Source organism: Carlito syrichta, unplaced genomic scaffold, assembly GCF_000164805.1.
Source record: "Carlito syrichta isolate Samal-C Ts95f unplaced genomic scaffold, Tarsius_syrichta-2.0.1 Scaffold315466, whole genome shotgun sequence".
Taxonomy (NCBI): domain Eukaryota; kingdom Metazoa; phylum Chordata; class Mammalia; order Primates; family Tarsiidae; genus Carlito; species Carlito syrichta.
The window spans coordinates 446,449-457,586 of record NW_007259562.1 but is presented as its reverse complement, the minus strand read 5'-3'; the positions used below and the strand labels follow the sequence as shown (position 1 = coordinate 457,586).

Here is an 11,138-nt window from a genome sequence, read left to right as displayed (position 1 = left end):
CAAAAAAAAAAAAAAAAAAAAGAAGGAATTTCAAAGATTTCATTTTGGTTAGGGTCCATTGCTGATGAGTTAGTGTAGTTTTTTGGGGGGGTTTTGGAAAACACTGCTTTTTCATATTGTCAGACTTATTTTTTTTTCTCATTCCTTCTCATTTGGGTAGACTATTTCTTCTTATTTGAGGCTGGCAGGGGCTGATGTAGGCACTGTAGGGGTCCCTTAGTTATATATCACCATGTGTAGTGAGTGTCTCAATTGCCAGCTGTGGTAATCCTGTGCTGTATACTTGCACGGGGTCTAGGCATTCTGAGTAGCTGGGTGGCTTAAAAATTGTTGTCAGCTGCTTTTCCACCACTCCTTTCTCGTAGCTAGGTATTCCAGTCTGCGCCATCCCCCTGTGTCCCTCATCACCATGCCTCAGAAAATTAAAGGAATTCAAGGACTTCCTGCTCACGGCTTGGCAAAAGGATGCTAAATCCGTCAAGATCAAGAAAAACAAGGATAATGTGAAGTTTAAAGTTCATTGCAGCAGGTACCTTTATATCTTGGTCATCACAGATGAAGAGAAGGCTGAGAAACAAACAGTCCCTGCCCCCTGGTCTGGCAGTGAAGGAGCTGAAATGAAGCAGACACGCTGATTTGAACTGTATTAAAATGTTAAAAATTCTAAAAAAAAAAAAAAGAAAAAAAAAAGAAAGAAAGAAATTGCTGTAGCTAAGGTCTGGGATCAGACCTTCCTCAAAACTGAGGCATTATATAAAATGTGATATGATACACTGTGCTCTTGACCTCTGGCCAGGAGTTGGGACTTGTGAGAGACTGCCAGCTGCAATGGTGGCTGTGAACTTTCTTCTTGGCATGTGTTTCTCCAAGGAAGTGCCCAGCCCACACAGGCAGAGGGTAGGGCCCTGAGGATTATCCAAGTTCTTTGTCTGTTTTGAGCCTTTGAAGGGGGAATGAGGGGTAAGGAGCTGAAGCATCACACCTATGTGCACTCTTGGCTACCCCAGCAGAAGGAGTCCCAGGACACTGGAGTAATGTTGTGCAGGGTGGTCACAGAAGTGCTTACAAAGGGAATGAGAAGTTTCTATATCAACAAGTCCCACCTCGCCCCCCACTTTAGCCTCAGACAGTCTGTGTCCCAAATGTCAAAGTGCAGCTGGGCTCGGGACCTTAGATATTTTTGTCCTTCACAGCCAGGAAATGTCTGCCACTGTGGAGTTTGCCTTTGGGCTTGGCCCCTCCCAGACTAGCTAGAAAGCAGCTGCCCACAAAGGTTGAGTTTCTGGGATATGATGACTGAAGCTGCTCAGGGCTCTTTTTCCCTCCCTGCACCACTGCATGTGTATTTCAGCATGGTTGTGGGTAAGACAGTTTTCCATGAAGGACTGGAGTCCCACAAAACTCAGGGGCACTCCATATCTGTGGCAGAAGTATAGGTACAGAATTCCCTTTACTCACCTCCCCCACTGCATCCAAAGGCTGCCTGAGGTCTGGGCTGTGATCTAGGTGAGAGTCTGACCAGTTTTAATCCAGATTGACTGATTTTTCTCTTCTTTGCACTATGTCTATTATCACTTCTTTGATGGGTCGTGGGGCATATTGCTGGCGACAGTCCTCTCTGGGTGCCAAGGAAATTTTCTGTCTTGGTTTACTCGGTAGGAGAAATGCACTCTAGCTGGTTCTCATCAGCTATCTTAATCCCTTGTTTGTTGGTCACTTGCATGTCTTTCCTTGAGAAGTGTCTGTGTATGTTCTTTGCCCACATTTTAGTGGTGTTATTAGTTTTTGTTTGTCAATTCATTAGAATTCTTTATAGAGTCTTTTGTCAGATGCATAGTTTGCAAATGCTTTCTCTCATTCTGTAGGTTGTCTATTTACTCGGTTGATGGTTTCTTTTGCTGTGCAGAAGCTCATTAGTTTGATTAGGTCCCACTTGTCAATTTTAGTTCTTGCTTCTTTTACTTTTGAGGTCTTGGTCATGAATTCATTGCCAGGCCGAGGAGTGTTTTCTAGGCTTTTTATAATTTGAAATCTTACATTGAAGTCATTAATTTATTTTAAGTTATTTTTTAATATGGTGAGACGAAGGGATTCATTTTCATTTTTCTGCATATATTTAGCTAGTTTCCAAGCACCATTTGCTAAATCGGGTATCTTTTCCTCAGTGTTTGTTTTTGTTCACTTACTCAAAAATGAGATGGTTGTAAGACAGTAGTTTATTTCTGGGTTCTGAATTTTGTTCCATTGGTCTATGTGTCTATTTTAGTATCAGTACCAAGTTGTTTTTGTTACTATAGACTTGCAGTGAAGTTTGAAGTCTGGAAGTGTGATACCTCCAGCTTTATTTCCTTTGCTTAGGATCGTGCTGGCTATTAGGGTTCCTTTGTTCTTCTATGTGAATTTAAGCATTGCTTTTATCCAGATGCATGAAAAAGGATGCTGGTAATTTGATAGGGATTGCATTGGATCTGCTGATTGCTTTAGGCAGTGTGCATATTTTACCCATATTGATTCTTCTAATCCATGAGCATGGGATATTTTTTATATTTGTTTTTGTTATCTTTGATTTGTTTGAGCTGTGTTTTGTAGTTCTTGTTGTAGAGGTATTTCACCTCTTCGGTTAGATGTATTCTGAGGTATTTTCGTATACTTACTGTAAATGGAATTATGTTCTTGATTTGATTCTCATTTTTAACGGTGTTGGTGAATAATAATGCAACTAATTTTTGAGCACTGATTTTGTAACCCAAGACTTTACCGATATTGCTTATGAGTGCTAACTGTCTTTTGGAATCTTGAGAGTTTTCTAGGCATAGAATCATATCATCTGTGAAGAGAGATAATTTAACTTCCTCTTTTCTTATTTGAATATATTTCTTTCTCTAGCCTGATTGCTCTGGTTAGGACTTCCAGTACTGTGTTGAATAGGAGTGGTGAGAGTAGGCATCTTTGTCTTCTTTCAGTTCTTAGGGAGAATGTTTCCAACTTCTGCCCTAGGCAGTGTGATGTTGACTGTGATGTCATAGATTTTTAAAAAAATTATTTTTTAGGAATGTTCCTTTAATGCCTGAATAGTTGAGTGTTTTATCATGAAGCGATGTTGGATTTTATCAAATACTTTTTCTGCATCTATTGAGAAAATCACGTAGTCCTCATTTTAAATTCTCTTTATGTCAATCTTTAATTTGTACAAAACCTGGATTTGATACCAAAGACAAAAAGTCAGATAGTTTTTCTGAGATTACATGACAATTGGCAGAGTAAACCATAAAGCACAAAACAGCTGATTTCTCTTCAGCCTTCTGTCTAGTACTTTAGTTTTTTTCCTACCTTTAAGAGAAAAGTTAAAGACAGAACTATTTGGGTTTATATTCCAGAATGTATTCACATTTAAATTGATGTCACAAAATACATGAACATCAGAAAGGATGTGACCCAGAAATAAAAGATGAATAATTCAATATTTGTATTAAGTGACCAATTTAGTAATAAAAAGTTGGTAATAAGTAAAACAAAAGTTAGCTGCATTTACTTTTTTTGCTCTTTTACGCTTCATTTTTTAATTGATGCATATTAATAATCAAAATAATAAATCAAGCATTTTAACCCTGGGAAACTTACTACAAGAAATTGAAAAAATAGCATTGCATACTTGGTTGCAAAAAGTATTGTAGTGTGAGTGATCAAAAACATTCAATGAAAATAATATAACACATTTAAAGAAATGATGTGGGAAAGAGAGTGAGAAATTTATTTAAAGGAATTGGCTCATACTATTGTAGAGGATGGCAAGTTCAAAGTCAACGGGGTAGGGTGATAGGCTGGAGACCCAAGAAGAGTTGATGTTGCGGTTTGACCTGCCATGAAACACAGGGAACTGTGGCAACAGTTTGCTTTCAAATTCAGTATTTTTCTTGCGACCTTCAACTGATTGGATAAGGCTCACCCATATTTTGGAGGATAATTGGCTTTATTCAAGGTCTGCTGATTCAAATATGAATGCCATCTAAAAAATACATTTCAAGAAGCATCCAAATATGATTGATCAAATACCTGGGTACTGTGGCCCAGTCAAATTGATATAAAAGTTTAAAAAAATTTTTTTTAGAGTTGTGGGGTACACGTAAGGATTGCATGCAGAGAAGTTTGAGCATCTCTGCCTCTGGCAGTAGACCTGGTGTGTTGCCATGTGCCGCCTCCCTCCACTCTCCCTCCATCCACTAGCAGTGGCCCACACTTGTGCTCATGTGACCAGTGATCAGGGCCCACTTATGAGTGAGAATGTGTGATATTCAGTTCTTTGTTTCTGTGATAGTTCACATAGTATGATAGTCTCTACCTGCATCTATGTTGCTGCAAAGACCATGATTTTGTTCTTTATGGCTGCATAATATTCTATAAAGTAGTTGTACCATATTTTCTTTATCCAGTCCACATTCAGTGGGCATCTGGGTTGGTTCCATGCTTTTGCTATTGTGACTAGGACTGCAGTGAACATACATGTGCAAGTGTCTTTTTGGTAGAGTGATTTATGTTCCTCCAGGTATATTCCTAGAAGAGGGATTGCCGGATTGTATGGAAGCTCAATTTGAGAAATTGAGAAATTGCCACACTATTTTCACAAAGGTTGAACTAGCTCACATTCCCACCAACAGTGTAGAAACATCCCCTTTTCTCTGCAGCTGTACCAGCACCTGTTGGTTTCGGACTTTTTAATGATAGCCATCCTTACAATCTTAGGTGGTATCACACTGTAGATTTGATTTGCATTTCTCTGATGATTAGTGAGGCTGAGCATTTTTTCATATGTTTGTTGACTGTTTGAATGTTTTCCTTTGAGAAGTGTCTGTTCATGTCCTTTGCCCACTTTTTAATGCTTTTTTTTCCTGTCAATTTGTTTGAGTTCCTTGTAGATCCTAGATGTTAGGCCTTTGTCAGATGCAGAACTTGCAAATATTTTTTCCTATTCTGTGGGTTGTCTCTTTACTCTCTTGATGGTTTCTTTTGCTGTGTGCAAAAACTTTTCAGTTTGACAGGGTCCCACCTGACAATCTTAGTCTTTGTTGTATTTGCTTTTAAGGACTTGGCCATGCATTCATTGCCTACTCTGACATCCAGGAGGGTGTCCCCTAAGTTTACTTCTAAGATTCTTATATTTTGAGAGTTTAGATTTAAGTCCTTGATCCATTTTGAATTAATTTTTGTATATGGTGATAGGTAGCAGTCCGGTTTTATTCTTCTGCATGTGGCTAGACAGTTTTCCCATATCATTAGCTAAATATAGCTTGCTTTCTTCAATGTTTGCTTTTGATGGCTTTGTCAGAGATGAATACGTTGAAGAACTATGGTTTTATTTTCAGATCATCTGTCTTGTTCCATTAGTCTATATGTCTATGCCTGTACCAGTACTATGCTGTGTTGGTTACTTGTAATAAAGTTCAAAATCTGGAAGTGTAATGCCTCTAGCTTTGTTTCTTGTGCTGAGTATTGCTTTAGCTATTCATGCTCTTTTTTGCTTCTATATGAATTTCTGTATTGTCTTTTCTACATCTGTAAAAAATGATGGTAATTTGTTAAGGATTGCATTAAATTTGTGAATTGCCTTAGGTAGGGTGGACAGCTTGATGACATTGATTCTCCCAATCCAAGAGCATGGGATATTTTTTCATTTGTTTATGTCATCCTTGATTTCTTTGAGCAGTGTTTGGTAGCTTTCATGTAAAGGTCTTTTATTTCTTTGGTTAGGTATATGCCAAGGTATTTAGTGTACATGTGTATGGCTATTGTGAATAGAATTATGTTTTTTTTTTTAATTTGGTTCTCGGCCTGCTTGTTGTTGGTATATAGAAATGCAACTGTCTTTTACATACTGATTTTGCATCCTGAGACTTTACTGAAGTCATCTATCAGTGTGAGGAAGTTTTTGACAGACTCTCGAGGGTTTTCTAGCATCGTATCATCTACAAATAGATATCTTCCTCTTTTCCTGTTTGTATACCCTGGATTTCCTCTCCTGCCTGCTTGCTCTGGCTAGGATTTCCAGTACTATGTTGAACAGGAGAGGTAAGAGTGGGCATCCTTGTCTTGTTCCAGTTCTTAGGGGAAATACTTCCAGCTTCTGCTGTTAAGCATGATGTTGGCTGCAGGTTTGTTAATAGATGGCTCTTACTGTTTTGAGGAATATTACTTTGATGCCTAGGTGTTTGATGGTTTTTATCAAGAAGAAATGCTGGATTTTGTTGAATGCTTTTTCTACATCTGACTAGATAATCATGTGGTTCTTGGTTTTATATCTGTTTATGTGATGGATTACATTTATAGGCTTAAGTATGTTGAACTAGTCCTGCATCTGGGAATGAAGCCCACCTGCTCATGATAGATGAGCTTTTAAATGTGTTGTTGAATATGATTTGCTAGAATCTTGTTGATAATTTTTGCATCTATGTTCATCAGGAAAATTGGTCTGTAGTTCTCTTTCCTTGTTGGTGCTTTGCCAATTTTGGGCATATTGGCTTCATAGAATGAGTTTGGGAATAATTCCTTCCTTCTCGATTGTCTGGAATACTTTCAGTAGGATTGGTATCAGCTCTTCTTTGTATATCTTGCAGAATTCAGTCAAGATATCATCTAACCCAGGGCTTTCTTTGGTGGAGAAGTTTCTTATCACTGAGTCAATTTCTTAGATTGTTATTGATCTGTTTAGGGTTTCAATTTCTTCCACTTTCGACCTTGGGAGGTTATGTGACACCAAGAATTCCTCCATTTCCTCTTGATTTTCTAGTTTATTTGTATACAGATGTTCATAGTAATCTTTGATAATCTTTCGAATTTTTTCAGGTTCAGTTGTAACATTATCTTTTACATTTCTAATTGTATTTATTTAGACTTTCTTTCTCTTTCTTTCTCTGTCTCTGTCTCTCTCATCAATCTGACCATGGGTCTGTCAATCTTATTTATACTTTCAAAGAACAAGCTTTTTTGTCTTGATACTTTTTATGAAATCTATTACATTCAACTTGGACTTTATTTTAGTAACTTGATGTTTTCTAATAAATTTAAGATTTAATTGCTCTTGTCTTTCCAGCTTTCTTAGATGTGACATTAAGCTGTTTCCTTGAGATCTGTCTTCTTGATATGTGCATGTAATTTTATAAACTTCCCTTTTAGTATCACTCTCATGGTATACCATAGGTTTTGATATGTTGTATCTTTGTATTAATTTGTTTACAGGAATCTTTTTATTTCTGCCTTGATTTCTGTGTTAACCCCAAAGTCTTTCAGAAACATGCTGTCTAATTTTCACATATATGTAAGTTTTGGGGAGTTCCTGTTGGTAATGATATTTATTTTCATTCCACTGTGGTCTGAGAAGATGCCTGGTTTTATTTCAACTCTTTGAAATTTGTTCACATTTGATTTATGCCTGAGAATGTGACTAGTCTTGAAGTATGCCCTACGTGCTGATGAGTACAGTGTATACTCTGTGTTTATTGGGTGAAGTGTTCAACTAGGTCCAATTGGTTGAGTGTTAAGTTTCTGGAATTCCTTGTCAGTTGTGTGCTTTGATGATCTGTCTAGGACAGTTAGCAGAATATTAAAGTCTCTGACCGTGATTGTATGAGGGTCATTATTCTCTCTTAGTTTAAGTAGCAATGCTTTTATAAATCTATTTGCTTCTATGTTGGGTGCATATATATTTAAGATGGTTATTTCTTGTGAGTGAATAGAATCTTTTATCATTATATAGTGTCTTTTAAAATTTTTATTAGTTTAAAATCTGTTTTTTCTGATATGAGAATAGCTACCTTGTTTTTTATTGTTGTCCACTGTCTTGGAAAATCTTTCTCTACTTTGAGCCTTTAAGTGTCCTTTGCAGTGATATGAATTTCCTGGTGGCAGCAGAATGTTGGATTATGATTCTTTATCAGTTTCCTACTCTACGGCTTTTGTGACTGTGTTAACTCTGTGCTTGCAGGTGCTTTTGTCATGAGTGGAACCATTCTTTGGCGTCTGTGCTCAAAACTTCTTAAACATCTCCTTAAGGGGTGGTTTGGAGGGAGCATATTCTCTTGGGGACCGAGTGCCTAGGAAGGATTTTAATTCTCCTTCATTGATAAAACTTTGCTTGGTGGGGTAGGAAATTCTTGATTTGAATTTCTTTTCTGTAAGAATGCTAAAGATGAGACCCAAGTCCCTTCTTCCTATAGACTTTCTGCTGAGAAGTATGCTGCTATTCTGATGGGTCTTCCCCAGCAGGTTGTCTGACCCTTTTCTCTAGCTGCCTTTAAGATTTCTTCTTTCATGCTTACCTTGTAGAGACAGATTACTATGTGTCTTGGGGATGGCCTTCTCATGTACCATCTTGCAAAGGTTCTCTGGATCTCTTGCATTTTGATGATCACCTCTCTAGCAAGATAGGGGAAATTTTCTTGGTTGACTTATTGAAAGGCTTGTTCTAGTATGTTCTCAGTTTCCCCTTCCTCTTCAGAGATGCCAACCAACCATAGATTTGATATCTTTACATAATCCCAAACTTCTCAAGGGTTTTGCTCATTCTTTTTGAGTTTTTTCTCCTTGCTTTTATCAAACTGGATTACCTCAATGTTTTGATCCTAAAGTTCTGAAATTCTTTCCTCTGCCTGATCAGTTCCTGCCTAAGCCTGGCATAGTCCTTGGGAATTCCAAGAAGGACTCCATATCCAGGATTTCAGACTGCATCTTTTTAATATTGACCAGCTCAACTTTTTTTTCCTGCACTGCTTTCATTGCCTTAATGATCTGGGCTTCCATCTCATTGTGGTTTTCCTTCACTGCTTTTGCCACCCATAATCTGAATGCTATGTCTGTCATCAGAGACAGGTTGTTCTGGATGGGTTCCATTGCTTGGGATTTAGAAGCACCTTTGTGTGTGATGCCTCACTAAAGCTTTGGGGATTGTCCGTGTTTTTCTCTGGTTCTTCCTCATCTGTGAGGACCAACTCTTCTCTTATTATTATCATTTTTTGTTTTGTTGTTTTCTAGTGAGATACAATTGCTACTGTTGGGGGTGACCTTTTATGGAATTTATTTTTTAAAATTTTTATCCCACGGAATGATCCCATATTATGTTGCACTCCTCCTTCCCCTGGGGATAATAGTCTGTGAGGGCCTGACAAGTGTGTGTCTTGTTACTCTTCCAGATATAACTACCTTAGGGTCATTTCTGTTGTACAAAAGAGTTCACACAGGGAGAGAGGGGCTGCCAGGACCACAGGTACCTTCACTCTGCCACCTCCAGCTCCCCCTTTCCTGCTAGACTGTGCTTAGCACTCAAAGTGACTTTCTGCTGCAAAGTTGTCCCCACTGCTGGATTGGCCAGCCTAAGCTCTGATTTCATTTTGTGAGCTCTCTGTGGGGATCAGGAGGGGGGATAGGCTCCCTGGCCACTGTGGCAGCACTGTTGGAATGATGATATTGTCCTTTGCCCAGAAGAGCTCCCACAAGGAGGTAGGGGATACTGGGTGCTTCTCTTAACTCCTTCTTCCCCACTAGAGGACAATCAGCATTCAGAACTCAAAAGCCACAGTATCTGCCATAGCTTGCTCCAAGCACTGCAGTAGGACCTGCTCTTAGTGTGAGTGAAACTGGTAGAGGAGATTTCCTGGCCTGGGAGTCGGCCACCAAGTGCTGCCCACAGGGGTATGACGTCTGTGAGATTGATCGGTCATAGGTGTTCAGGGCTTAGATGAATTTCCAGTTCCACAAAGACTATGGCAGTATGCTACTATGCCATATCCAGGCAGCCTCCTGTGTGGGCCTGGAGTCCCATGTTGCTGGGGGAGGGTAACCCTCACAGGCAATGTCAGAAGCAAAGGTCCCATTCCATTTTCCTATACTCATCCCTCTTACATATATGGCAGGGATTCAATTTTGATGCAAGCCTGGTACCTGGCAGGGATGGGGCCTCCCAGCTCCAAAGCTGGCCACTTGCTCTCTCTCCTTCTTGCTCTTTTTGTATCCCAAGAGTCCTCTGCAGGATGTGAGGTGTGTCCTCTGTCTCAGCCTGCTCAAGCTTCTGGGGGCCACTGGCTGCTGGGGCTCTCCTCCTTGGTCTGCTCTGTGAGAGAGGTGTCAGTTGGTTACTTCTTGATAGCCATCTTGGAACTTCCGCTTATTATTTGTTTTATTTTTATGTGTAGATGAATAGAACACAAATCGATATTCAACAGGCAAGAGGAACGGCATCAAACTTGAAATCAGAAAACCTTAATTAAAGTCCCAGTTCCACTTCTTTTTTGTTTGTTTTTTTGAGTTGGAGTCTCACTCTGTCGCCCAGACTGGAGTGCAGTGGCCGCTCCTGGCCACCGCAGCCTCGACCTGCTGGGCTCCGGCGATCGTTCGGCCTCAGCCTTCCAAGTAGCTGGAACTACAAGCGTGCACTACCACGCTCGGCTAATTTTTTGATTTATTGTAGAGATGAGGTCTCGCCTGCCCAGGCGGGTCTCGAACCCGCGGGCCCAGGCAATCCACTCACCTCAGCCTCCCAAAGGCGGGGATTACAGGCTGAGCTACCAAGTCGGCTCCCTCCAGTTCCACTTCTAAAGAGCCTGATTATCATAGCATATTTGGTTAATTGTCCCCACAATTATCTCCCTTTTTCTTTTAGTACTGGCCCTTGAGTTCTGGTTCCCAGCTAGACCACATTCTTCAGCCTTTCTTTAGGTTAGGTGAAGCTCTGTGACTATGTTTGACCAATGGGTTGCAAGTAAAAATGATGTGAATAATTCTGCAATACATGTTCAGCAGTAAGATGCTGCTTGCCTCCCTTTTTTTCCTTTCCCCTTCTCTCTGGCCTGGCATGCAGATGTGCTATTGGTGGGCTTGTTTCCACCTATTGACAAGGTCAAGCCCAAGGGAAAAGCAAGATAGGGACCTGGGGCTTCAATATCATGATGTTGTTAGACTGTCATATGAGAGAGACATAAACAACCAAAAAATGTTTTGAACCACTTCATTTTTATTTATTTAGTTTATTTTAGAGTTGTGGGGTAAAGTGAGGATTTACTACGTAAATAAATGACATGCAGGTAAGGCTGGGCTCCTAGCTGACCCTCTCTCCGCTGGTAGAGGACCTGGTACCCAGTGTGTTGCTGTGTGTC

At 39.7% G+C, this 11,138-nt stretch overlaps 1 pseudogene; it reads left to right on the top strand.

Moving 5' to 3' along the window:
• LOC103275435 overlaps positions 1-621 on the top strand; it is a 43,242-nt pseudogene extending 42,621 nt beyond the window's left edge.
• Positions 622-11,138: the final 10,517 nt, after the last annotated feature.